The sequence below is a fragment of the Pongo pygmaeus genome, chromosome 7 (genome assembly GCF_028885625.2).
Source record: "Pongo pygmaeus isolate AG05252 chromosome 7, NHGRI_mPonPyg2-v2.0_pri, whole genome shotgun sequence".
Lineage (NCBI taxonomy): Eukaryota > Metazoa > Chordata > Mammalia > Primates > Hominidae > Pongo > Pongo pygmaeus.
In genome coordinates, this window is record NC_072380.2 from 2,495,865 (window position 1) to 2,521,833 (window position 25,969).

The window sequence follows — 25,969 nt, forward strand, 5'->3', positions numbered from 1 at the left end:
TTCAACTTGATCTTCTCAGGTAAAGGTTAGAAAACATAAATTGTCATTAATTTGATTCTCTCTTCTGACATTCTTAATTGCCTTTTGGAAAGTTGAACTAAATATCATTGATGTAATGAAAGTTTTTTATTTAAAATAATTTAAAAATTGGAGTTCAAAAGTAAACCTCTATTAAAGGAAGACAAATAATGTCATTAGTACTCAATGAGAAAAGAAGCTAAAAAATAATTATAGAAAAGGAGCACAAATTTTCATGAGTTTGCATTCTGCCTTTGATAGCTGTTCTCCACTGACTGCTTGCGATTCAGTCTAAGATGCATGTCCTACTTTTGCATTCCATCTACCTCCAGTTTCTTTCTTGTTTACCGACAGAGGCATGAACATATTTTTTCTTTCCAGATCATTGAGGCTTCAGTGATTCTGATAAAGTATGCTGTCTTTATATGCAAAATTTAGAAATAATTTTAAAAACTTGAACAGAAGGCTAAAAAATAGGGAAAAAATAGAGGTTAACTTGATGAGAAAGCATGTAATGAAATAATTCTTGTGAAATATAACTTCTATACAGAAGAATGCATACAAATAAAGCATAATGAATATTATAAACACTGTTGTAGACAAGAAAATAATGTGAATACCTCACATTTTCTGGTGTATTGTCTTTCTGATCTCATATTTCTTTGCCCCTAAAAGTGACCATAACCCTGAATACTACAAACACTTCCTTGTTATAAAGACACTTTTGCCGCCTACATATTCATCTCTAAAATACAGAGCTTAATTTTGTCTGTTGTAAACCTTCATATAAATGAGTTCATGCTGACCTCATACCAGTCAAATCGAGCATCTGAGGAAGACCACTGTTGGCGTTCAGCGAGGAGAGCGGCGCGCGCCAGAGAGCGCTGAGGCGCCAGAGAGCGCTGAGGCGCCAGAGAGCGCTGAGGCGCCAGAGAGCGCTGAGGCGCCAGAGAGCGCTGAGGCGCCAGAGAGCGCTGAGGCGCCAGAGAGCGCTGAGGCGCCAGAGAGCGCTGAGGCGCCAGAGAGCGCTGAGGCGCCAGAGAGCGCTGAGGCGCCAGAGAGCGCTGAGGCGCCAGAGAGCGCTGAGGCGCCAGAGAGCGGAGACTCAAGACAACGGCCGAGAGCGGGAAGCAGAACAACGGGACGGGATTGACTCGGAGGAAGAAGGACTACCCATTGTGGGGAAAGGTAAGTGAGAGGTCTCTTGCAGTCCACGCTCCCACCAGAGACATCTACAAGCTGGCTGCAGGAGAGCCCCTTGGCCCTCACAGTCTCCGAGCCCAGGACAGGGAGATGCCAGCCTCGCTCCAGAGAGAACCGGCTCTGTTCCCCTCCACCCCCAGCGCAGTGCCATCTGGGAGTGGGGTCCGCACCACTGCATCTGGCCCCGGGGCCCCACAGCCCCTGCCTCTCCACATCCCGGGCTGGACAGCATCCTCCTGAGTCCACTCAACCCTGAACCTATGAAACTGCTAGAAGTAAACAGGGGAAACACGTTAGGACATTGTTTCTGGACAAATATTTTATGGGTGAGACTTCAAAAACACAGGCAACACAAACAGTAATAGAAATAGGGACTATATTAGGCTAAGTAGCTTATGCACTGCAAAGGGAACAATCAACGGAGTAAAGAGAAAACCTGCAGAATGGGAGAACATATCTGCAAACTGTTCACTGCCGTGGGACTAATATCCAGAATATATAAGGGACCCAACAACTCTACAGCAAAACAGTAATTCCGTTAAAAATGGGCAAATAATTGGTATAAATATCTCTCAAGAGAAGATATAGAAATGGCCAACAAACATATGAAAAAATGCTAAATATCACTAATCATCAGGTAAATTAAAATTAAAACCACAATGAGATATAACCTCACTTGGAATGGCTATTATCAAACACACATACACACACACACACACACACACACACACAGAGAGAGAGAGAGAGAGATAACAAAGGCTTGTGGAGATGTGGAGAAAAGGGAACTCATACAATGTTGGTGGGAATGTAAATTAGTACAGCCATTATGAAAACAGTATGGAGGTTGCTCAAAAAACTAAAATTAGATCTACCGTGTGATCCAGCAATACCACTGCTGGGTAATTATCCAAAGAAAGATATATCAGCATATCAAAAATAATATCTTCCTCCCCATGTTTATTACAACAGTATTCACAATAACCAAGATATAGAATCAACCTCAACACCCACCAATATGTGAATGGAGAAAGAAAATGTAGTATATATTCACAATGGAACACTATTCACCCATAAAACAGAATGAAATTCTGTCATTTATGGCAACATGGAAGCCTGGAGGATGCTGGGTTAAGTGGAATAAGCCAGACACAGAAAGATAAATACTACTTTTTCACTCATATGTTGGAGATTTTTAAAAAAAGGTGGATATAGAGAGTAAAATTTTGGTCATTAGAAGCTAGAAGGGGTAGGGTTGAGGGGAGGTTAGAGAGCAGTTTGTTAATGGATACAAAATTACAGCTAGACAGAAGCAAGAAGTGCTAGTGTGCTATAGTCCTGTAGGATAACCATAGTTAAAAGTAACTAATTGTGAGTTTTCAATTAGCTAGAAGAGATGATTTTGAGTATTCCCAGTCCAAGGAAATGATAAATATTTGGTGCGATGTATATACTAATCATCCTGGTTTGATTTTTACACATTGTATGCATTTATGACAACCTTACTCTGAATCCCATGCATTATGTGCAATTATTACATCTCAACTAAAAAATAAAAGAGAAAAAATAAAGGAGACACCATAGGTGCAGCGGAAAAATGAAAAGGAAATATGAAAGAAATCACCACTTTATATCAGTTTATAAAACAATTGATTAAAAGAAGCATTGTCTTTGCAAAATACAGATTTTATATGAAATGATAGTAGAGAAATGAAGAGTCAAACAGTACTGAAGTATCACCCCATAATACCTAGGCCTCAAATTATATTTACAAAGGAACATAAATAGTGTGAAACCAGCAGAGTCAGAAGTGATATTCACACACAGCGGACTCTGCAGAGAAAGAGGCACTTGGGACAGGAATGATCCCAGCTGTGAGAGAACAAATACAAAATTCCCCAGAGAGAGAGCTGTGATAAAGTGAAAAATGCAGTGTAGAGCTCTGGAAAGTGATAGATGCATCACCAGATACTGAGGAATCTAATGGACCATTAAGTCAAAAGAAGAAGAGAAGAAAAACAGTGATCTTTGAATCTCATTCTTTGAGGGTATAGTGGAGTATGGGTTATTTTCTTATCAAAATAAATGCCTCAAATTGTGTTTATTACGTGACAACACTGTACTTGTGCTAAAATAATATAATGTATACCAACATTACCAGATTAGGCAGTCAACCCACCCTTCCCAACTCACAGGAGAGGAGCACCCAGAGAAAAAATAGAACATATATAACGTTACATGTCAGCAGTGCGGAATTCCTTCAGGAATATTTGAAACAGTAAATTGAGGCTTCTGTATGGTAATTTTCTGAGTGATTCTTTTGCTAACCAAGCAAGAAAAGCAGTTTTCCCACATTGAATTAATTATACCATATTTGTGACAGCTGAAGAAATATATTCAAATAGTCTCCTTTTTAAGACTATTATTAGTCCTTTAGTGTAAATAGTTATTTTGATGGGTTTGATGACTTGAGAGCATTGGAAGTACTATGATGAGTCAAATAAGACACCTGATTTAAAGCGACCTTTCCTGGCCGTTTATGATTCAATGAATGTTACCAATATTGCCCAGTGTATTCCAGGAGTCTGTGCCAATGTTGAAGTAACTGAATAGCTGCACATACCACTACAGTTGAAAACATGTGTAAAGAGGTTGAGAAATTCAGGATAATGTGAAGTGGACTCTGCTAAGATGTGTCCCAAATGATGGTGTTGAAAATATACATAGAGCAGAAAAATTCTTAGACAAATATATAAAGTTTGTGAAAATGCAAAGTATTCAACATTTATGACTTATTAATTGTATTGACTTATCAGCAGGTATTTGCCAGAAAATATTTGAATTTATCATGCATTACTAAACCAGTGCAGTCAGCCCTGTCTATAAATATTTGTTAGAAAGAAAAGCTAAATATTCCAACTTGTGCTACTGCACACAGGAATTGGATGGCTAGGTAAAAGCCATTTCAGAAAAAGAGTATTCAAAGACATTAAATATATTTACAGGAAAAATATAAAACTACAGAAAAGTACAGCTGTTAGAGTAGGCAGACAGCCAGACATAAGCAGGAGATGGGGATCCCTGAGAAAAAGAGGTCTGGAAAATCTCTCACCCTAGGGACCCCCCGAAACCTGCATGCTGGGTATATATATGCAGAGAGTGGGGGAAATACCTAGGCAGGAAGGAATGCCCCTTAAGATGCCCAGCAATAGCTCACTCTGCAGTTAACCTGTTGGAATGCAGCTAGGTGTCAGGTGATAAGGGGAAGAGGGCAAGGAAGAAATTCCTAGGCGATAACACAGGCACCGCTTGTATCCAACACTGGGCCTGTGCACGTGCACCAACTAATAGTAAGGGAGGGTCCCACAAACCTGGGGAGGAAACCCGGTAGGGAGAAGGGGGGCACTTAAGGCAGGAGTGGAAACGCTAGTCAAAGAAAAAAGGAGGGGACTTAAGGCAGAGGCGAGAACTTCAAGAGAGTATTTTTCATCATAAAAACCCAACACAGAACTCCAGCTGCTGCGGGCTCACTCCCCTCAGCAGCCAGCTCTGCCTCTTCTTTTCAGCATGCGCTGTCTCTCTAAATAAATTCTCTGCTCTCTATTTTCCTTTAATTTTTTTTTAAATTTTTTTGATAAACCAGTCATTTGGCAGAATTCTTTCTCCAAGAATAAGAACTGATGATTCCTGCACTTCCCTGTAACATGACAAGGGGAGAAAAACAGTATGATCATCTTAAATGGCATTCCAGTTTAGAAATTACACAACTGAGCCAAGTGTAGTGGCATCCCAGCTACTCAGGAGGCTGAGGCAGGAGGATTTCTGGAGGCCAAGGGTTTGAGGCTGTAGTGGGTTATGAGTGAACCACTGCAGTCTAGCTTGGGCAACAGAGCAAGATGCCCTTTCTAAAAACTAAGTGAATAAATAAACAAGCAAAAGGGAGGGAGGGAGGGAGGGAAGGAGGGATCATAACAAAAAAATGTTAGAAAGAAAAAGAGGAAATAGAGTATTTGATATTTATTTTAGGAATAATTTAGAGAAAAGAAAAGAAGTTAATAAATAGGTTAATAGAAAACTAAGGAAGAAAAAAACTAAGGATATCATAAACATATAAAAGTGTACATAAAGACAAAAAAAAATAGTCTTAAATTTGGGGGGTATATATTGCTGCGTAAGAAACCATCCCAAATCGTGGCTTAAAACAACATGCATTTTATCTGGTCAAAGCTGTTAAAGGCTTAGCCGTGTTTTAAGGGGAAGAAACATGAACTTTAACTACTTGTGAGGGGAGAGATCCTTGTACCAGGAGAATTGCGTGGAGATCATATCTGGAAACCTCCTACCACCCAAGACAGAACCATAAATCCAAATGAGCAAGCCAAGAAAATAAACCACATAGGATGCAGACAAACAACAGAAACAGCAGCAATGTAGCAAATCCATATAAGTGTGTAGCCTGTGTCCAGTGTGTAGCATAATGGGGACAGTAAATACACATGAATATGTAACCTGTCTCCAATCATGAAGAAACAATTAGAGAATCTGAAAAATCCAGTTGTGACACAGACCGAAAGATGACCTGGTCTTTAAAAGAATAAAAATAAGCCTATGTTGTGAAAGACAGAAGAGGGGAGAAAAGAGATACTGGTTCAGACAGCACTGACTGAGGAGACCTGTCAACCAAATGCTCTGGGGGAGACACTGATAATGCACAGTGATTCTTACAGTCATTTGGGAAATTTGAATTAGGATTTTATTTTAAATATAAATATTTTATCAATGAATTATTGGCTATGATTACAAAATGTTGATGTATAGGATATCAAGTGATCTTAAGTGAACAGGGAATGAGACAAGGAAGAACAATATTGTATCTACAAAATTTACTACTTCAGAAATAAATCCTAAGTGAAACATAGAATCTTTCTATTTGACTATTTCCTCAAACTATTTTTCCCTGGACAGCAGGCAGGCATCTGCAAATAAGAAATTGAAAGGGAAGCTTCATTAAACACCCAATGAGATTCACCAGGACTCCTGAAGCTCTGTTTTGTGTCATTGTTAACAGATCCGTGGTTATCTCAGAAGCCCTGCTCTGACCTGATGAGAGTCCAGGTTGTGGGGAGGGGGTAAAGCAATTGACTCCCTGTAGTAACACTGAGACAGGAGACTTCTCTTGACCCCTTCATGGGGCTTGTGATGGGGTGGCTCCTTTGTTTGGCCACCATGCTGAAACCCTTTGCAGGAGGGGAAGCACGCAGGTGAGCGGGTGCAGGAACCAGGGTGAGTGCCTTTGCACACCAGCAGGAATGAAACCTGTATCAGCTTGTGGCAGCATCTAAGAGTTGGCCGTGACCTATGGAGCCCCAGAGGGTGTGTTACAAACAATGCTCTTTTAACTTTGTCATCTGTGGATGGCTTAAGTGTTAAACAGCTCAGTGAAGAGTCAGTGTGACAACCTTTTTGGGTTCCCACACCCAGTGCATCCCAAATTCTTGTCTGGCATCCAGGAATAATCAGGTCACACAAACAGACTGAGGGTGGTATATGTGGAGGGTTTTACTGAGTGACGGAAGTGGCTCTCAGCAGGATGGGGAGCTGGAAAGGGGATGGAGTGGGAAGATAATCTTCCCCTGACGTTTGGCCGTCCCCTGCCAAACTCCTCTCTTACCATCCCCAGCCAAATTCCTCTCTGACCATCCCCAGCCAAACTCCTCTGTGACTGTCCCCAGCTGAACTCCTCTCTGACCTTCCCCAGCTGAAATTCTCTCTGATCGTCTCTGGCTGAACTCCACTCTGACCATAGTCTCTGACATCCAGCTGCCTCTTCTCTCAACATTCAGATGCATCTTCTCTTCTCTCCTTTTCTGTTGCTCCCCTCTGCTCTTCTCCCAGTGAAATTTGGAGTTTTTATGGGTACAGGGTTGGGAGTGAGGTAGGCCAGGGTGGTTTTGGAAAAGGCAACACTTTGGTAGGAAAACAGGAGTGCATGTTCTCATTTAGAGCCGTGGGTCTGGGCTTGAGGGTGGTGCCCTTGTCAGGGACCTGCCTGTCTTCTACTGAGTATTTCACTTCCTGTCCATATCGCTGAGAAACCAAGCAATGCAAATATGTGGCACCTTCTAGCGTGCAGAGAAACCCTCTGGATGGCAACTGATAGGACCAGGGGCCAGAACTAGCAAAGGGCAGAGCTGATGAAAAGCAAGACAGTCTAAGAATTAATCCTGCCTGTCTTAACATAAAAGATTTTTAGTTTGTTTTTAATTTTAATTGAATATATAATGAACGAATTCAGTCTACTCTGCAAAGTCAGGGGAAAAAAGCATATTCACCAAATTTTAGAATATTATTCCATCTGTCCCCATTGACTACTCATACTTTCTCTTTTCTTTTCCCCCTTCTAACTTATTAGAGTTATTATAAGGACAAAACTAACAGCAAAATATTTATAAATCATAAGAAATCATTTATTTTGAAGTAATTTTCTTGTTCTACTTCTATATTCTTCCCTGTTTCATTTTCTGTTTATCCCTCTCTCATTCGTGTTTTAAGCACAGATAAAATAAAAGATACTGCCCCAAGAGATTAATTAACATACAGAGAAATCATTAACATGCAAATTAACCTACTAAATGCCAGGTTTTCTCATGAAAGAAGCCCAGAGCAGACAGTTGCTCACCAGCAACCAGCAACCTGTGGCCTCAGGGAAACGTGGCAATGACTGTATTCCCCAAAAGAATGCTGGCATGTGATTTATATCTGGCAAGCAGGATACAGAGAGTTTCTCGCTGGAAGATGCTGTTCCCACTTTTATTGCTGGAATTTTGCTAAAACAAAGAAATTTGTATTAAGATGACTGCAGCTGTGTTAGAAACAAGTGTAATATATGTTGAAATGTATTTATTTTTCCAACTCATACCAACAGAAACTCAATTATTCTTCAGTCTGGAAGATCTGCTAAATTTTCTTAACTTACCGTGTCATGACATCTGTGATGAAGGCATGGGCTGTGTTGACTGTGCCACAGAAGAACTCTGATGTCAAGAGCTGCATTTTATTTAATTCATTATTATTATTATTGATAAATGTAAAAGGAAAATAAAATCTCAGGACTCCAAATTCACTATGCCAGAAGGTAAAAGTTAAGTTGGAAGCTGAGTCATGAAAAAACCCAAAAAACTGCCTTTCCTTTAAAGAGTTTGATTCTTTTTTAAAAAAGACTTTAAGGACTTTAATTCTTTTTCTTTAGCTGTGGTAACAACACTTAACATGAGCTCTATCCTCTTCAATGTTTAAGTGCTATCCATTGTTGTTGATTATTCGTATAATACCATACAGAAAATCTTAAGAGCTTATTTATCTTACTTGGATAAAACTTTATGCCTCTTAATTGGCAACTCCCCATCTTCCTCTCCCCTGCAATTTTCTGCCCCCTAGTCGCTGCAAACCACTCATTGATTCTATGAATTTGAGTATTGTAGTTCTCTCATATAAATGGAATCATGCAGTATTTATCTTTCTGAGACAGCTTTAGTTCACTTAGAATAATATCCTCAATATTTAAGCATGTTGTTACAGATCATAAATTTCCTTCTGTTTTTCAGGCTGAATAGTATTTTATTGTATATATGAGATGGGAGCATTATCTGACCACCCTTGCAGGGCATGCGACAAGGTTGTGGCTCATCTGTTCGGCCAGAGATGCTTAAACCTCCTATGGGAGGGGGAGCATGAGGACAGGCAGGTGCAGGAGCTTTGATAAGCGCTTTTGAGCTCCATCCCCACGGTAGCATCTAGGGGTGGGTGCCTGCAACTCCCAAAGCCCCACTGTGTGTGCTACAGTGCTCTTTTGAGCTCTGTCCCCATGGTAGCATCTAGGAGTGGGTGGCTGTGACTCCCAAAGCCTCAAAGTGCACGCTACAGTGCTCTTTTCAGCTCCGTCCCCATGGTAGCATCTAGGGGTGGGCGCCTGCAACTCCTGAAGCCCCAGTGGGCATGCTACAATGTTCTTTTGAGCTCTGCTGTCTGCAGACAGCTTAAGTGTTTCAGCTCAGTGCCCTCTTGATACCCATGTTCTTTTCTGGCATCCAGGAAGAATCAGGTCACACACGGACTTGAAGGCTGGTGAATGTGGGGATTTTGTTGGGCGATGGAGATGGCTCGCAACAGGGTGAGTGAGGAGCTGGAAAGAGGATGGAGTAGGAAGATGATCTTGCCCTGGAATTTGGTTGTCCCATGGCCAATATTCTCTTTGACCATTTTCAGCAGATCTCCTCTCGACATTCATACACTCCTTCTCTGCCACTCTTCTGCTCCTCTCCGTTCTGTTTGTCTGCTTATATGCTTGTGGAGTGTGGGGTTTGTGGTTTATATGGGTACAGGATAGGGGGATGTGGCTGGCGAAAAGGCAACATTTGGGTGTGAAAACACGAATGCCTATTCCCATGTAAGTCCATGCATATCTAGGCTTGGGGGTAGTGCCTTTGCTGGGGAACTGCCCTCTTCTACCCAAGATTTCCCTGTCTCCTGTCCGTATCGTTTATACCATATTTTCTTTATTCATTCATCTTTCCATAGACATTTAAGTAGTTTCTCCATCTTGGTTACTGTAAATAGTGCTGGAAAACTAATAACCCTATAGAAAAAATGGATTTAGGACTTGAATAGACATTTCTCCAAAGACATACAATTGGCAAACAGGTATATTTTTTAAATGTTCAGTGTCACTGCTAATCAGGAAAATGCAAAGAAAAACCATAATGAGATACCACCCATACCTGTCAGGATGGCTATCAACAACAACAACAAAAACAACAACAACACACATGCACATATGAGAGAGAGCAGGTTTTGGTAAAGATGAGAAGACATTGGAGGGACACTTGCACACCTTTGGTGGGAATGCAAAGCAAAGAAACCGCTATGGGAAACAGTTGGAACAGTACTCCCAACAATAGAAACAGAAGTGCCATATGATTCAGTTATTCCACTTCTGGGTATTTATCCAAAATTATTGAAATTCAGGATCTTGATACTAAAAAGACTTTAAGGCGGTGATTATAAATATGTTCAAGGCTTTAAAAGGAAATATAAACATGCTGAAGAGAGAAATAGAAGATACAATACTGTAACAGAATTTCTAGAGGTGAAACAATGACATATCTGAGTTATTTCACTTACTAGGATTCATAGCAGTTTATAAAATGCAAAAGAAAAAAATCAGTGAAATTTTAGAACATTAGAACCTATCCACACAGAAACAGAACTTAGACCCCAAATATGCAAGAAATAATTGTATTACAATAATTTAGAATATCCCCCAAAATCTGTAATAGATTTCAGAACGGAAAGAAACAATAATTTAGAATATCCCTCAAAATCTGTCACCGATTTTAGAAAAGAAAGCAACAGAAAAAAGATTTTAGAAACAGAAAGTGGGAATATGCTCAATATCATTAAGAATGTGAAAGGAAAATAAATCTTGGGACCCCCGAACTCACTGAACCAAAGGGAAAAGTCAAACTAGAAACTGCATCATGAAAATCTGCTTCCCATTTTATTCCTAAATAAGACAGCTACAAAAATAAAAAAGCTACATACCTCCCCCACAATTTTCCCACTAAGAAATCCCTTGTGGGCCCCAAGATTCTTACCCTAAAACAGTCCTGTTGAATTTCACACTGGCAAGAAAAATTGACACCTTATCTTCAGAGGTATGACACAAAGGATGAGACTCAAAGTCATATTTCTGCTCACTTGAGACAATGCATATTTGATTGCTTCCCCTGACCTACGTTTATTTCATTTTATGTAAAAATGCAGATTCAGTGAGCTAGATGAATACATAATTGACTATTGCTCTACCACCTCTCACAAGTGAATGGCTGATCAAAGACTCAAAGGAATGAAACTATTTGCCCCTTACCTACCCACACCTTTTAAAATGTCTTCCTCTTTCCCCAGTATCTCTCCTTTCTTCTTTAAATGTTGAAGCCTTCAAAATCATCTTTAGAGAAATGTACCTTTCTCTAAAAATGGGATGTGTCTCCCACACTCACATACTCATCCTTGGCAAAATGAACTTCTACATTGACTGAGGCCTGTCTCAGATACTTTGAATTAGTATCTGTCTCAGATACCAGGTAAATGCAAATTAAAACTACATCAAGATGCTACTACGTACATATTACAATGGCTGAAATTTAAAAGATTGAAAATCCCCATTGGTGGTGACCATGTGGATCAGTGAGAGGACTCATCCATTGCTGGTGGGAATGGAACATGGTTAAGGGTCTTAGAGAAAATTTTAATTAATTTCTATAAAAAATTAAATATATACCATGTGACACAGCCATTCCATTCTTGGGGAACAGATGGAATTTTTAAATATTATGCATATTGTCTGAAGTTCACTTAGGCTTTCTAAAACACTAGAGTTAACATCTTTAATATTGTATTTTGTGAAAGCAATCCCTAAATGAGAGTCCACTTCTGGTCAGAGTGTTGTGAGAGTTCAGTTGATTCCCCTTTGAAGAAAACAAGTATAATCTTGGACAAAATTGTCAAAACAACTATTCTTATTCTCTGAACATTTACCATATCCAGAGAATGAGACACCAGTGAAACAATGTCCACAAATTAGAAAGCATTAATCTTTTTTAAAAAAACAAAAAAAACCAGAAAAACCAAAACAGTTATAATTTTGGGCAAGGACGTCAGTGAGCAGATGGCTTTCTTGACCACCGTGGTCAAAGCTTTCTCTGATTGGGGTTGGATGGAACCACAAGCAACTTTGAAGAACTGCTAGAGATTGCTCAGCTCACTTAGTCAGGACAAATGTCATTCATAAACTCATAGATTTGTTGGCTAAAACTAGCAGATTTGGTACTGAACAGATGGGGGAAATCACACAGCTTTCTTAGCCCGAGTTTGCAGACTAGGTTCTGGGTAAGTGGCGGCGCAGCCACAGACTTAATGGGAAGATTCTAGAAGTAAGAGAACCATGGAAGGGCTGACATATGCTGCCCGCCCCTCTCTGCTGACATATGCTGCCCGCCCCTCTCTGCCTGTCTGCCACACTACACTATGCAAGTGTGAGGAGACCCAAGGCATTCTGATAAATGAAAGCCAAGACAGACTTAAAAACTGTATGCAAATTCAAATGTGTTTCTCAACCCGTGAACAACTTAGCTGGAAGGTTGGAAGCCTTACAAAATAAAATAGCTGATTGCAACCCCTGTCCAAATCACTGGAACTGATCATCAAAATCTGCAGAGATAGAAACAACCCCAAGGACCTAAGGAAAAAAGGAAAACAAAAAAGGGAGCATAACACATCAACACCTGAGCTTCGTAGAAGAGATGAGGTTTTCCAGGGAAGTTTCCTAAAAATAGTCCAACAGCCCTCAGGAAAAAAAAAAAAATCTATATTTTCTACTTTCTTTTCTTTTTATCTTGAATGTCAGTTTTCAACCAAAAATTACAAAATACACAAAGACAGGGAAGTGTGAGCCACATTGGAAAAAAAAATTTAAAAAAGATAGTATGAACTGACTGGGTAGGACCAGCTGTTGAATGTAGCATAAAAAGAACAGCAGTTGTACATACATTCAGCACATTGTCCTTTCATAAAAGCCAGCGCTCCTCTACAAGGAGACAGTCTGTCTGTTTTCCAAAGGTGTGTGCCATACAAATTTTCTTGAAGACGGTGCAGAACAAAAGGCTGTCTGTGCTTGTACTGTGCAGACCTGCATGACACCCATGGGTCATTGTTTTCTGACAGACCTAGCAGTCAAATCTTAAACACTACAATTGTGCCTTTACTTACATTTTCATTGGATTGCCGTCTGTTCCATATTTGTAGAATCTCATGACAAGTATGGTAAACTTTTAGTTCCTTTCCATTAATATGTATCCCTCAAAAAGTAGGAAGCTCAGTACAGGCCTTATCCTAGACCTGCCACTTTAGAATCTCTTCAGGGAAGCCCTGGAGGTTGCATTTAATTAGCAAGTTGAGATTTGGGTGGGGACACAGCCAAACCATATCAAATATTGATGAGCAATTAATACATGTGGATTAAAAGTCTTTCTTCTCTAATGGATACTAAAGTTAAATGTTATTTATATGTTCTTTCTGGACTTTTCTATGAAAATGATAATGCATTTGTATATGACAAAATATACTTGCTTTTTAGTTTGAGTTTCTGTTTTCACACTAGTGATTAGATTAAGTAAATATACATTAATGAGCAAATAAGTTTGATGTATAAAGATACTCTAAAATAAAATTAAAAGTATTGTCTTTGTCAATTATAAATAAATATAAAACACAAAAGAAAAAATGTAGTTGTATTGCCTAATAACCCAATAATTAGTTTTGGGTATAGAAGTCAACAGAAGTACAGTATGATAACAACAGGTATTTTGAAGGGGAGGACAGTTTATGAGGGTAAAGGGGACTGCACATTCTTTGTTACGTCTACAAACAGAAATGAAATCAAATTCTTCTTCCTTTGAACCTGGTCTTGGTCTCACTGTGGGTTGCTTGACCAATTGAAGTGGCACTCTGGGTCCTTCAAGCCTAATCTGTTAAGAAGCCTTGCAGCTTCTGCCTGGCCTCTTGGAATCCTCCGTGGTGGGCTGTTCCTGCCTCCCGGCTATTCTTACCAAGGCACCAGACTTAAAGCCATGTAGACCCTTCAGCCCAGCCAACGTGTCATTGGAGTAGGGCTGGGAGACTCCTCTCGCCCCCAGTGCAAAGTGGAACACCTGGTGCCCAGGAAGATGTCATGAAGCAATGAGTTTAACCACTGCACTCAGCCAGTGCTGGGCTGAGTAAGGGTCCCCCAAAGACACCGATATCCAACTCCCTGGACCTGAGACTGTATTAATGATATAGGAGTTCAAAAGAAATTATTTAGGCAGGTAGTGAGGGTAAGGAAATCCTCGGTAAGATTTTCCTGTTAATGAAAGGCAGCCTCCAAATCATTTCTTTTCTAACAAAAGCAGCCTGTAAAATCAAGTTGCAGACATAAATAAGCAAACTGGAAGATTGCAGGGGTGAATGCCGGCAGCTATGCCAGTGGGCAAGGGACTACCTGGGGGCTGGGCATGTTGAACATGGCAGCTCCATCTTCTATGTCATGGAAGCAAGGGGCAATCAATACACACTGTGACGGAAGCAGTTGCAACTCTTTGGAAATCTAAAACACATAAAATGATAAAGCCCGTAAAACATCCATTAATTGTGTTTTTACTGTTTGTTGATACACTGGACTGAATTGTTTCTCTTTAAAATACATATACTGAAACTTTAATCCCCAGTCTGACTGGTTTTGGAGATCGGGCTTTAGGAGGATAATGAAGGTCAAGGGGGATGATAAGAGTGGAGTCCGAATCCTACAGGCTTGGTGGCCTTATAAGGAGAGAGAGAGACATTTTTCTCCCTCTTCTAGTGCACACACTGAGAAAAGGCCACGTGAGGCCACGGCAAGAAGGCAGTCACCTGGGAGCCGCGGAAGGCGGTCTCACCAGGAACCAAGTCAGATGGAAACTTGGTCTTGGACCATAAGCATCTGTTGTTGAAGCCTCCCCCTCTGTGGTACTTAGTTACAGCAACTCGAGTAGGCAAATGCATGAAAATGGATGCAGTTTTACTGACTGAAGCAGTTAATATTTGTCAGCAGCTTCCAGAGAGGTAGGATAACCTGGTAATTATGAGGGAGGCTCTGGACTGCCTGAGTTTGAGTCCAGGAATTCCTATTTACTGTAAGTGACTATGGGCAAGAAACTGAATGTCTGTATTTCAATTTCTTCATCTGTAAAATGGGATTCATAACAGTGTGGGGATTTGTGATGACCACAAAGATAACACATGGAAGCCTTAGGGCACTAGCTGGCATGCACTAACAGATTCCTATTATCACATTTCAGTTCACTGAAGCAATAAAATGTTTGTATTTTTAAGTAAAAATAGGATGGCATGGTGGTAAAAACAAAGGACTAAGATACAGAAAACTTAAATTCAAATTGTTTTGAACTTGAGTAAATTACAATCTCTCTGTAAATTTTGTCCTTTTCCACTCTTATAAATTAGGGCATTGAAATTTAAATATCACAAGATCATCGAGAGGATACAATGAAATGATATCTGTGACTGCATTTAGAACTAAGAAGCACTACAGAAGTATAATTAATAGGTGTAATTTAATGAATGTGATTGTTTGTATTATTGTTACATCTCAGGAAACAGAAAATACCATGCTCTTACATGTTTTCACATTTACTGTGTCATTTGGGAAACTTGACCCTTAAAAGCTCCCATCCCTGGGACTTTTATATGAAGTTTTCTTCTCCTTTCTGCCAAGCTTGCTTGGGTGGCGGTCACCCTGCCATTATCTCCCTGAAGCAGAAGGGGTTGAGGAGGAGCCACAGGGCTGTCCCTGGCAGTCTCACCAAAGCCCTGAGCTGTGCAGATAAACCAATGCCTGCAGGTCGAGGGTTGGAGAGAAAGCTTCCCTGCTGTCTACTCTGAAGGTTCTCTGCAAAGAGCTAAGGGTAGACAGTTCAAAAAGAGGCAAGCAATAACAAACTTATTAACGTGTACAGGGCACAGGAATTCCACAAATATGAGACTCAAAGAAGGTCTTGAATGCAGCTTCGATGTGCCACATGTGGGAAATCTTGGAGGCCTGTGTTGCGGACTGGTCTGCAGTGTCTCAGAGGGCAGCGTTCACACTCCTGACAGAAACACAAAACACCTTGATTTTCTGCCCCATGTGCTGAAATTGCATGAAAAATTAATGAGCGATAATCATTAAGTGTTGTATTTCACAGATTATCAAGCACTCGTATACTCCTCCTAAATCCCCTAGTTCTTCCTTTCTGCCTCATTACATGTACTTTTATTTTATCCTGAACAAAACCCAAAACTTTACAGAATTGTTATTTCTCAAACAGAGACACTGAGAAGGATTAAGTGCAAAGCCTGGGGATCCCATGGTCAGGGTGAGATACAGCTGGAATATGAAACCCAATGTATTGACCCTTTCCTCCTTTATACTTTATCCTTATTTGCTGGTCTTTATCCATACTTTCAGTTTGAATGTGGTTAAACTGGAATCTACACTGAAGAATCTGGTGGACGGTGAGACGGCTCAGAATACACCAGCATTTGGATATTCTGCAAGTAAAATGAGGTATGTTTTATGTCATCATTGAAGTTTTTCTACTAGGGGTGATTTATTTTGCTCTCATTCTGATGATAATTACTTTAGAAAAAGAAAAAGAGAAACAACTGTGAAGTCCTCAGTCTCTTCAGTACTTAAACTAAGCTCTGAGGCCCTCCCAGGACTGAGAGGATGGAGTGAGGGAGGCACTTAGCTTAGCTCAGGCACAAAATTTAGAGGGGAAAAAACTCAGTCATCAAGACAAATAATATTTAATGCAATTTTTTTTTTTTTTTTTTTTTTTTGAGATGGAGTCTCGCTCTGTTGCCTGGGCTGAAGTGCGGGTGGCGCAGTCTCAGCTCACTGCAACCTCTGCCTCCCAGGTTCAAGTGATTCTCCCACCTCAGCCAACCAAGTAGCTGGGGTTACAAGCACCTGCCACCACGCCTGGGTAATTTTTGTTTTTTGAGTAGAGTGAAGGTTTCACCGTGTTGGCCAGGCTGGTTTCGAGCTCCTTACCTCAGTTGATCCGCCTGCCTTGGCTTCCCAAAGTGCTGGGATTACAGGTGTGAGCCACCATGCCTGGCCTGCCCATCAATTTTGTCATTGACTCAGGAGTCTAGTAGTTCTTCATAATTCTGGAGATAGCTATGACCTCACTCTGTCATTATTTTATTTTATTTTATTTTATTTTTTATTTTGTTTTATTTTTTGAGACAGAGTCTTGCTGTCTCACCCAGGTTGGAGTGCAGTGGCATGATCTTGGCTCACTGCAACCTCCACCTCCTGGATTCAAGTGATTCTGCTGCCTCAGCCTCCTGAGTAGCTGGAATTACAGGCACCTGCCACCATGCCTGGCTAATTTTTGTGTTTTTGGTAGAGATCGGGTTTGGCAATGTTGGCCAGGATGGTCTGGAACTCCTGACTTCAGGTGATCCAGTCTCCTTGGCCTCCCAAATTGGTGGGATTACAGGCATGAGCCACCATGTCTGGCCCTAATGCAGTATTTTAAAGTCTTAAAATTAATGCAAAAAATACATGATAAAATTCTAAGACTTTAAAGTCAGGATCAGTTTTCTACCAGAATAATGAACATAGACACATAAACTACAACCCATGAACCCACACAGTTTTGCCCCTTGCTTCCAGAAATTCAAGTAAGTACTTAGTACAACCAATTCAGCACACTCCTAAAGGACATGAAAACACATTTAAGAACCGCTAGTGTAGAGCATTTGTGCCTTTAATTTGTTGGCTTTGAACTTTTTTGTAACATAAAATGAATTATACCTTAATTGTTTTAACTGAATGATTTTCTAATTAGATTTCACAAGGCAAAAAAAATAAAAATGTTAGTTAGGTTTTAGCCTCCTGGGACATTTCATGCCTAGTAAACAGCAGGTAGCTTGTCTTCCCTGAGGGTAATAGGCTCTGAAAGAAAAAAAAATCCATACTCTCTTTTCAAGATCGATGTCCATGGAGATTTATGGATGGTAAAATGTGGGATGGGACAGCAGCCTCAGCAGCATCTCCGCCAGTCATATTTGGGTGCCTGTCTGTGATAATAGGAGTTAAGAAGAAATCACTTAGACAGATAGTGAGGGTACAGAAGTCCCCTCTAAGGCCTTCTCTTTAAAGAAAAGCAGCCCTAAATCACCGTCTTAACAAAGAGCAGCCTGTAAGGCCAAGCTGCAGACATAGACAAGCCAGCTGGGAGCTTGCACCGGTGAATGCTGGCAGGAAGCGGGGACTAGACATGTTCAAGATGCCCTTCTCTTTGTCAACCACTTGTACAGTAAGAAGCAAACCAGATGGCTTCCATCAACTGGAAAGCCTATTTGCATAATAGATTAGGGTGGGGCCACCAACCTCCCCAAGGCTATCTGGACATCGTACCTGAAGGAACCAATCTGTGAGCCCTACGTAAATCAGACACCGCCTCCTCAAACTGGACTGTAAAATTTGGACCGTCCACCACCCCTTGTTCCTTTCTGCTCAGGGGCTTCTCTCTCTCTAGAGAGAGCTGTTTCTCATCCTCTTCTCTTCTGCCTATGAAACCTCTGCTCCTAAATTCCTTGTGTGTCTGTGTCCTAAATTTTCCTGGTGCGTGACGGGGAACCCCAGGCTATATACCCCAGTCAAAATAGCCACTTCATCTGCACATGTGTGTGTTTATGTGTGTGTTTGTGTGTGGTGGGGAGAGAGGGAATAGGAAGGTGGAGAAGGAGGAGGACAAAAGGGAGGAGGAGGAGGAAGAGGGGGAGAAGGAAAAAGGGGAGTAGGAGGAGGAGGAAAAAGGGGAGGAAGAGAAGAAGGAGAAGAAGGGATAGAGATAGGCAGATAAATAGATAGAAAGACAGATAGTTAGATAGAAAGGTGCATAGGCCAGGTGCGGAGGTTCATGCCTGCAGTCCCAGCACTTCGGGAGGCCAAGCTTGAGGCTGGGTTTTCTATACCAGCCTGGGCAACAAAGTGAGACCCCATATCTATAAATAAGTAAATAGAAAGGTAGATTGACAGATAAAAACTTTCAGGATATGTTATAGAGTATTTAATAGTAGTAGAATATTTCTTTTTCCTAAATCAGGAACATGTTTCCTACCTTTTCGGTAACATTCAGTATGGAAGGAAAATTAAAGACAATATGAAACTAAGAGGGTGCAATGCTTGTCAGAGTAGAATAGGGGAATTCTAGTTGAAGGAAACCGGTATCCTTGACTATAACAGAAATCTTGGAGGGCTGTTCCTCTGAAATATGCAAAGCATAATCTTAGGCCTACCTGTGTGTATTTCTTTGTTTTAGGAACCTCTGAGTTGAGAAGTATGGAGAAAACCTTAGATGGTTAAACTGGAATTTTTTTTTTTAACGGAGTTTTGCTCCTCTTGCCCAGGCTGGAGTGCAATGGCACAATCTTGGCTCACCACAACCTCCGCCTCCCGGGTTCTATTGATTCTCCTGCCTCAGCCTCCCGAGTAGCTGGGATTACAGGCATGGGCCACCATGCTTGGCTAATTTTGTATTTTTAGTATAGACAGGATTTCTCCATGTTGGTCAGGCTGGTCTCTAACTTCCGACCTCAGGTGATCTGCGGGCCTTGGCCTCCCAAAGTGCTGGAATTACAGGCATGAACCACTGCTCCCGGCCCTGGAATATTTTTAAACTGTTGTTGTTTAAGAGAAGGAAACGTTGAAAGATAGGAGACATTTGATTTCGACTAAAGAATGTTCTTGCTGAGAGAGACTAAGTAATACTGAAGTGCCACACACCATTTTCATTCCCATTAGTATTTAAATGATTTGATTACAAATGATAAGACTCCTAATTAGACTTTCAGAATAATAACTAAGCAAAACTGTTTTCCATTATTAAAAAGAAACAAGAATAGGAAATTAATGAACACAAAGTTTCTAAACAGTGTGGTCTTCTAAGGTAAAACCCAGCTTCCCTGGGAAAGAAGGCAGAGGAGGTGACCAGCAGCCCACATTGGAGGGTGCCAGTGACAGCATTGCAGGAAGGAGGGGGTCCCTACAGGACAGGTCAAAAGCACGGGCGAGTTAAACACCGGGACAGAGCTTCTTCTTCAGAGCACTTCCTCCTAATAACGTATTTTCCATTTTAGTCTGTATTATACACATTTGAAGAGTTTTAATGGAGAGGATCTTCCCCATGTATCATTCATATAAAATGGCTTCATACTATAAGGGTCATTTCAAAATTATTTCATGTGAAATTGCTACACATGCCCTACACTTAATCAGGTTGGGTTTTTTCCCCCTACCTCTCACTGATCTCATTGATTTCATCTGCCACTTTTTTTTTTTTTTTTTTTTTTTTTTTGAGATGCAGTTTCACTCTTGGCTATAGTGCAATGGTGCGATCTTGGCTCACTGCAACCTCCACCTCCCAGGTTCAAGCAATTCTCCTGCCTCAACCTCCCAAGTAGCTGGGATTACAGGCGCCCGCCACTATGCCTGGTTAATTTTTGTGTTTTTAGTAGAGATGGGGTTTCACCTTGCTGGCCAGGCTGGTCTCAAACTCCTGACCTCAGGTGATCCGCCCACCTCGGCCTCCCAAAGTGCTGGGATTACAGGTGTGAGCCATCATGCCCGGCCTCATTTGCTACTTTAAAAGTTGCCTGTTACCCCTAGGAAAAGTGGATATCCCAAGGACAAGAGCCATTTTCTCTTTTTATTCCTAATATCTAGTATCCTTTATAAACATTTTTAAATAAGAGAACAAATAGATGAATTAATGCCATGATTTTGAAAGTATTTCTCCTTTGCCATAATATTTCACTCAAATAAAATAGGAAGCACGTCCTTAAGATTTAACACAGAGATTTTTTTTTCCAAATCTACATTAAATGCACAGATGAGGACACAATTCACAAATGTAATTAATTCGGGTAAGCTGCTGGTTACCCTAGAATTCAAATGACAGACTTCCGAGGAAAAACACTTATAGGGTAAAAAGAGAATAGCTCTATTAATTTCCAGTAAGTAATACACTTGCCTAGACTGGATGAGGTGACTCAAACCTCTAATCTCAACTCTTCAGGGGCTGAGGCAGGAGGATCACCTGAGCCCAGGATTTCAAGGCTGAAGTGAGCTGTGTTTGCACCACTGTACTCCAGCCTAGGCAACAGAGGGAGACCCTGTGTATTAGTCCATTCTCAGGCTGCTATGAAGAAATACCAGAGACTGAGTAATTTATAAAGAAAAGAGGTTTAATTGACTCAGATTTCTGCATGGCTGGGGAGGCCTCAGGAAACTTAAAATCGTGGCAGAAGCCACCTCTTCACAGGGCAGGAGAAGAAGAGGGAAATCTCTGCCTTTATTTTCAACAGAGACAATTAAGACTCTTTGTAGCAATAAGATACCAAATTCCAACCTGAATGTAGTATAGCATCACAAAACAGGTAGCAGTTCCTGAAAGAAAGAAAAATATTTTGCCCCAAAATATGTCTTTAACAAATTTTGAAATGGCCCTGCAATGCTGTCTCTGGTGGGGGAAATTTACGTTCTGTAGAAAATCACCTTCCCTTTCCAAGTCTTTTTCTGATCCTGAAGAGGTGATCTGAGAGTCTAGTACCTTTTAAAGGTCTGAATAGAAAACATTTGACATCTATTGCCTCTATGGGTGGCCACCTATGAGACTTCATCTACATAATAAGAACTGTGGTCTCCACAACACCTTACGTTAAACCAGACACTCCTTTCTATTGATTCCAGATTCTTAGATACTAACTTAACTCATTCTACCAATTGCCAATCATAAAATCTTTGAATCCACCTCTGACCTGTAAGCCCCCACTTCAAGTTGTCTTGCCTACTCAGACCAAACCAGTGTATACCTTACATGTATTGATTGATGTTTTACGTCCCCCTAAAGTGTATAAAACCAAGCTGTAACCTGACCACCCTGGGCACGTGTTCTCAGGACCTCTTAAGACTGTGCCTCAGGTCATGGTCACTCACATTTGGCTCAGAATAAACCTCTATAAAATTTTTTAAGAGTTTGATTCTTTTTATCAACAACACTAAGAAAAAAACTATGTAATAAAGTACTTCAGCCTTGGTAAACCCTATTTCTAATGAGTCTTTTCTGTCTTCAAAGACCCCTTTTTCAGAGATGTGGGCTGGTAAAGATCACTCATAGAGAAAGAAGAAACCTCCTACATTTTTAAATTCAAATACCCCTTCAGCTAGCCTAAGACAGGCAGGTGGGGACTGGGCAGACCCCACATTAATTGTCCCCTAGGGAAGCAAGAAAAAGGACAACTATGAAAAGATCTGCAGAGGAACAGAGCGAAAGTGGAATGTCACTGCTGTTTTCACCATTTTAATTTACCAAAAACTGACTGCGTCCGAGGGAAGGAGCCACTAGCTAGGAATCACACGAGGACAGAATTAACATTTCTATTAACTTAAAATTACATTTAAAAATTGGATAAATTGATGTACACAGGCCACCATGTAGTCTACCCTTGTATTTGTACATCTACACTTTCCCCTAGATCAGCTCCAGCTCTGGCTGTGTGTTTAGGCATTGCTGTCTGTCTACCTTCCTTCCTCTGGTGGACCCAGAAAAGAATTAAGCTACTGCTGCTAGTCTGTAACTTCAAAATGACACAAAAATCATCTTAACCATCTTCACAGGGTTTTATACCACAGAACAATGCAGGACATGCCTGGATAAATGTCTTATTTACACCTGACAGTGACTGGCTGGGTGGGTCACAGTGACAAGGATCAGGAAGGCACGCCATTCTCCTCACTGCTGAATTTGCTTCTCACAAAAGAGGGTGGAGGAGAACAGTCAGTCAGCAGCAGAAATGTTGAATACGTTTTATTTATTTGAATCCTAATGCCTTAATTAATTGCATCTCAGAGTACTAAGGAAAGGCAAAGCAAAATCTACTGTTCTAGAAAAGAAGAATTAGACAAGTTCAGTGACATTTGATTATTTGGAAAAGATTCTTTATGGAAATTATTTCTTAACAAACTAAGCTTTCATGCTGAAGTCACGACTAAGATTTGCAAACATTTATACAAAGAAGCTCATTTGTTACAGAAAGTACACACACACACACACACACACACATGCATATATACAATATGCGATTATTAGCCAGAAATTGTTGTTGTTGTTGTTTGAGACAGAGTCTCCTTCTGTCGCCCAGGCTGGAGTGCAGTGGTGCCATCTCAGCTCATGGCAGCCTCTGCCTCCCAAGTGATTCTCCTGCCTCAGCCTCCTGAGTAGCTGGGACTACAGGCATGCACCACTATGCCCGGCTAATTTTTGCATTTTTAGTAGAGATGGGGTTTTGCCATGTTGACCAGGCTGGTCTCGAACTCCTGATCTCAGGTGATCCACCCACTTCCACCTCCTAAAGTGCTGGGATTACAGGTGTGAGCCACAGCTCCCAGCCTAACCAGAAGTTTTATAACCAAGAGATTCAGACTTCACGCTACATAGTACCATGTGATTCTTGACTTATTTTCTAGCTCTTTGATGCATTCATTTTCAGGCTAATGTAGGGAAGGAGTGTGACTGTTAGTTCATCTTCGGGTATTGTGTGATGAAGTAGTGGGTGAGCATCAGCAATGAGACGCCCATGGAGCTTGCAAACACTTCCCTTAGCCAGTGTCAGCATTAGGGATCTTATTAGTTCTCCTTCCAGAAGGACTTTCCATCCGAGAAGTCAATCCACTTTTACTTCCTCACTCTTTCCTCACCCTCTGGTAACGTGCCAACGTCCTCTGAAGTCGCCTGAGGGTAAGGAGCTCCAGGGAGAAAAGAAGAAAGAGTATGATCACTTTAAATATAACTAAATGATAATATTCAGGTATTTTCCTCTATAAACTCAACACAATACAGCTATCAAATCCACTGTAGCTATAAGAATACAGGTATTTTCTGGATTTGAGGTAGATATCCTGAAGAGGTTTTTTCTTCTGTGTCCCTAGACCTGCATTCTTTCTAAAACTGTCCTGAGATGAAGGCCTCCCTCCTGTGGTCCTGAGGATGGTGTTGCTAGGTAGCGACAAGGTCCTCTTGCACTGTTTCCAGAGCCAGTCACTCCAGCCTGACTCAGTGCACACCTGGGCACTAGGCAGGTGTCTGGAAGTGACTCATTCTCTAAAGAACATTTGCCTCTAGAATTTTTTTAGAAATTCAGTTTAAATCAGGACATATAAAATCAGCCTTAATAACCGTGAAGGTATAAATATAGTTTTGTGAAATACAGAGATTGACAGCTTGGATAATCAGGAAAGAGCGAGAATTAAATATAGAGAAGAGGAAGGTAACTAATGTTAGCTGAACAAGTCATTTCAACTGTAATTTTAAGATAATAGCTTTTGAAATATGGTCCTTGTGGAAAAGTCGAAGAAAGAGTTTATGTGACTCTAAGGCAGAAGCTCAATGTTTAAGAGAACAGAAATATGATTTTAATTAATGTGATGACTAAAAACACAAAATGCTTTGGTGGGTCTTTTCTTATTTGATTACAAGTCTCTGTTGAAGCTGTCATATGTAACTTTCAGTAATTTCATGTAATAATTTTATGCCACAAATTAAAAATCTCCCATATCAATGAAGAACATGTTGATTAAATGGTTTATATGAAAAGCAAGCAGGAAAACAACTTGAAAATATTAAAAGCATTTAGCCTTGTGATGATTGCCAAAATGACTAATTAACAATACTGATATTTTTCCTTCTGTCCATTTCACAAATATAAAGATTAGAAAGCATAATAATTAAATTAAAAGGCACCAATCAGAAATTGATTTTTTTAACTTGTGAAAATGTCTAGGCAAAGACTATGTACATCAGTCTTTTTATTCCTATTTTCAGAATGAAGATTCACTACTATTATGAGTTGAATTGTCTCCCCCTTAAAAAGATAAGGTGAAATCCTAACCCCAGGAACCTCAGACTGTCACTTTATGTGGAAATAGCATCCTGACAGAGAAAGTCAAATTAAAATGATGAGGGAGGAACCCAATCCTGTATAACTGGCATCCCCTATAAAAAGGGACATTTGCACACAGACAAACGCAGGAGGAAGATGATGTGAAGACACAGACAGAAAGTCAGGTGAGGCTGGATTGATGTGGCCACAAGCCAGGAGTCCCTGGTCGACCAAGAGCTGGAAGAGGCAGGAACGACCCTTTATCTCCAAGTCTCAGAGGGAGCATGGCTCTGCTGAAACCTTGATTTTGAACTTCCAGCCTCGGAACTGTGAGACTATATATTTCTATTTTAAGCCTCCCAGTTTACGGAAATTTTTATGGCAGCCCTGAAAAACTAATACAATCGTCCTTCTGATAATATAAAAATGCATCCTCAGGATAAAAATAATCTCATTATAAAAATACACATAAGTATAAAAATACATATAAGTATAAAAAATAAAGAAGAGATTAAAAATCTTCAAAAATCCATCCGGCCTTTAAATAAAAGCCTCTTTTGGTGATCATTCTTTTATTTCATCTGTTTATGAATATATGCCATCATGCAGTATACAGTTTTAACTTGTGCATTTCAAAATGATATTGATTATGAAGTTGAATTAGAAGTATTTGTATTCCTCTTATATAGTAAAACATAGCACTTGTGATATATAGAAGCTGACTTGTTAAGTTATATTTTGAAGTTCCAATGTGTGCATGCGTGTTTTCTCAAACATCCTGTAGCATGACTAGATTCCAGGGACATCAAAAGAGATTACCTTTGCTGTTTACCAGTCAATTTCTGAAAATGTTCTTCTATTAGAATACCAGGCATTTATTATAAAATTAGCTCTGTGAGAAAAAAAAAACCTACTTGAAGGTAAAATACTTTAAACCTGCCGAAGTTTGATTAATGTAATAGGATTATTGAAATAATAATCCTGTATTAAGCAAATTTTTCATAAGAAAGAAGGAAGGGCTTGTCATCTGAAAATAGCTTCAGAGATCATGATGAAGGGCGGGTGGAGAGAACTGTGCATTAGAGATGAAATTTTCCCACTCAGAACTTTGTACATCCTGACAGGCATTATTTGAAATACTTTCATTAGTTTACAGTTTATTTTC

At 40.3% G+C, this 25,969-nt stretch overlaps 1 long non-coding RNA gene across 1 annotated transcript in view; it reads left to right on the forward strand.

The window, feature by feature from the left end:
* Positions 1-1,010: 1,010 nt before the first annotated feature.
* LOC134739982 (uncharacterized) overlaps positions 1,011-25,969 on the forward strand; it is an 81,004-nt gene continuing 56,045 nt past the window's right edge. The window contains exons 1-2 of the long non-coding RNA XR_010127144.1: positions 1,011-1,206; positions 16,316-16,414. This is a non-coding gene — a long non-coding RNA (uncharacterized LOC134739982). The remainder of the gene's footprint in view (positions 1,207-16,315; positions 16,415-25,969) is intronic.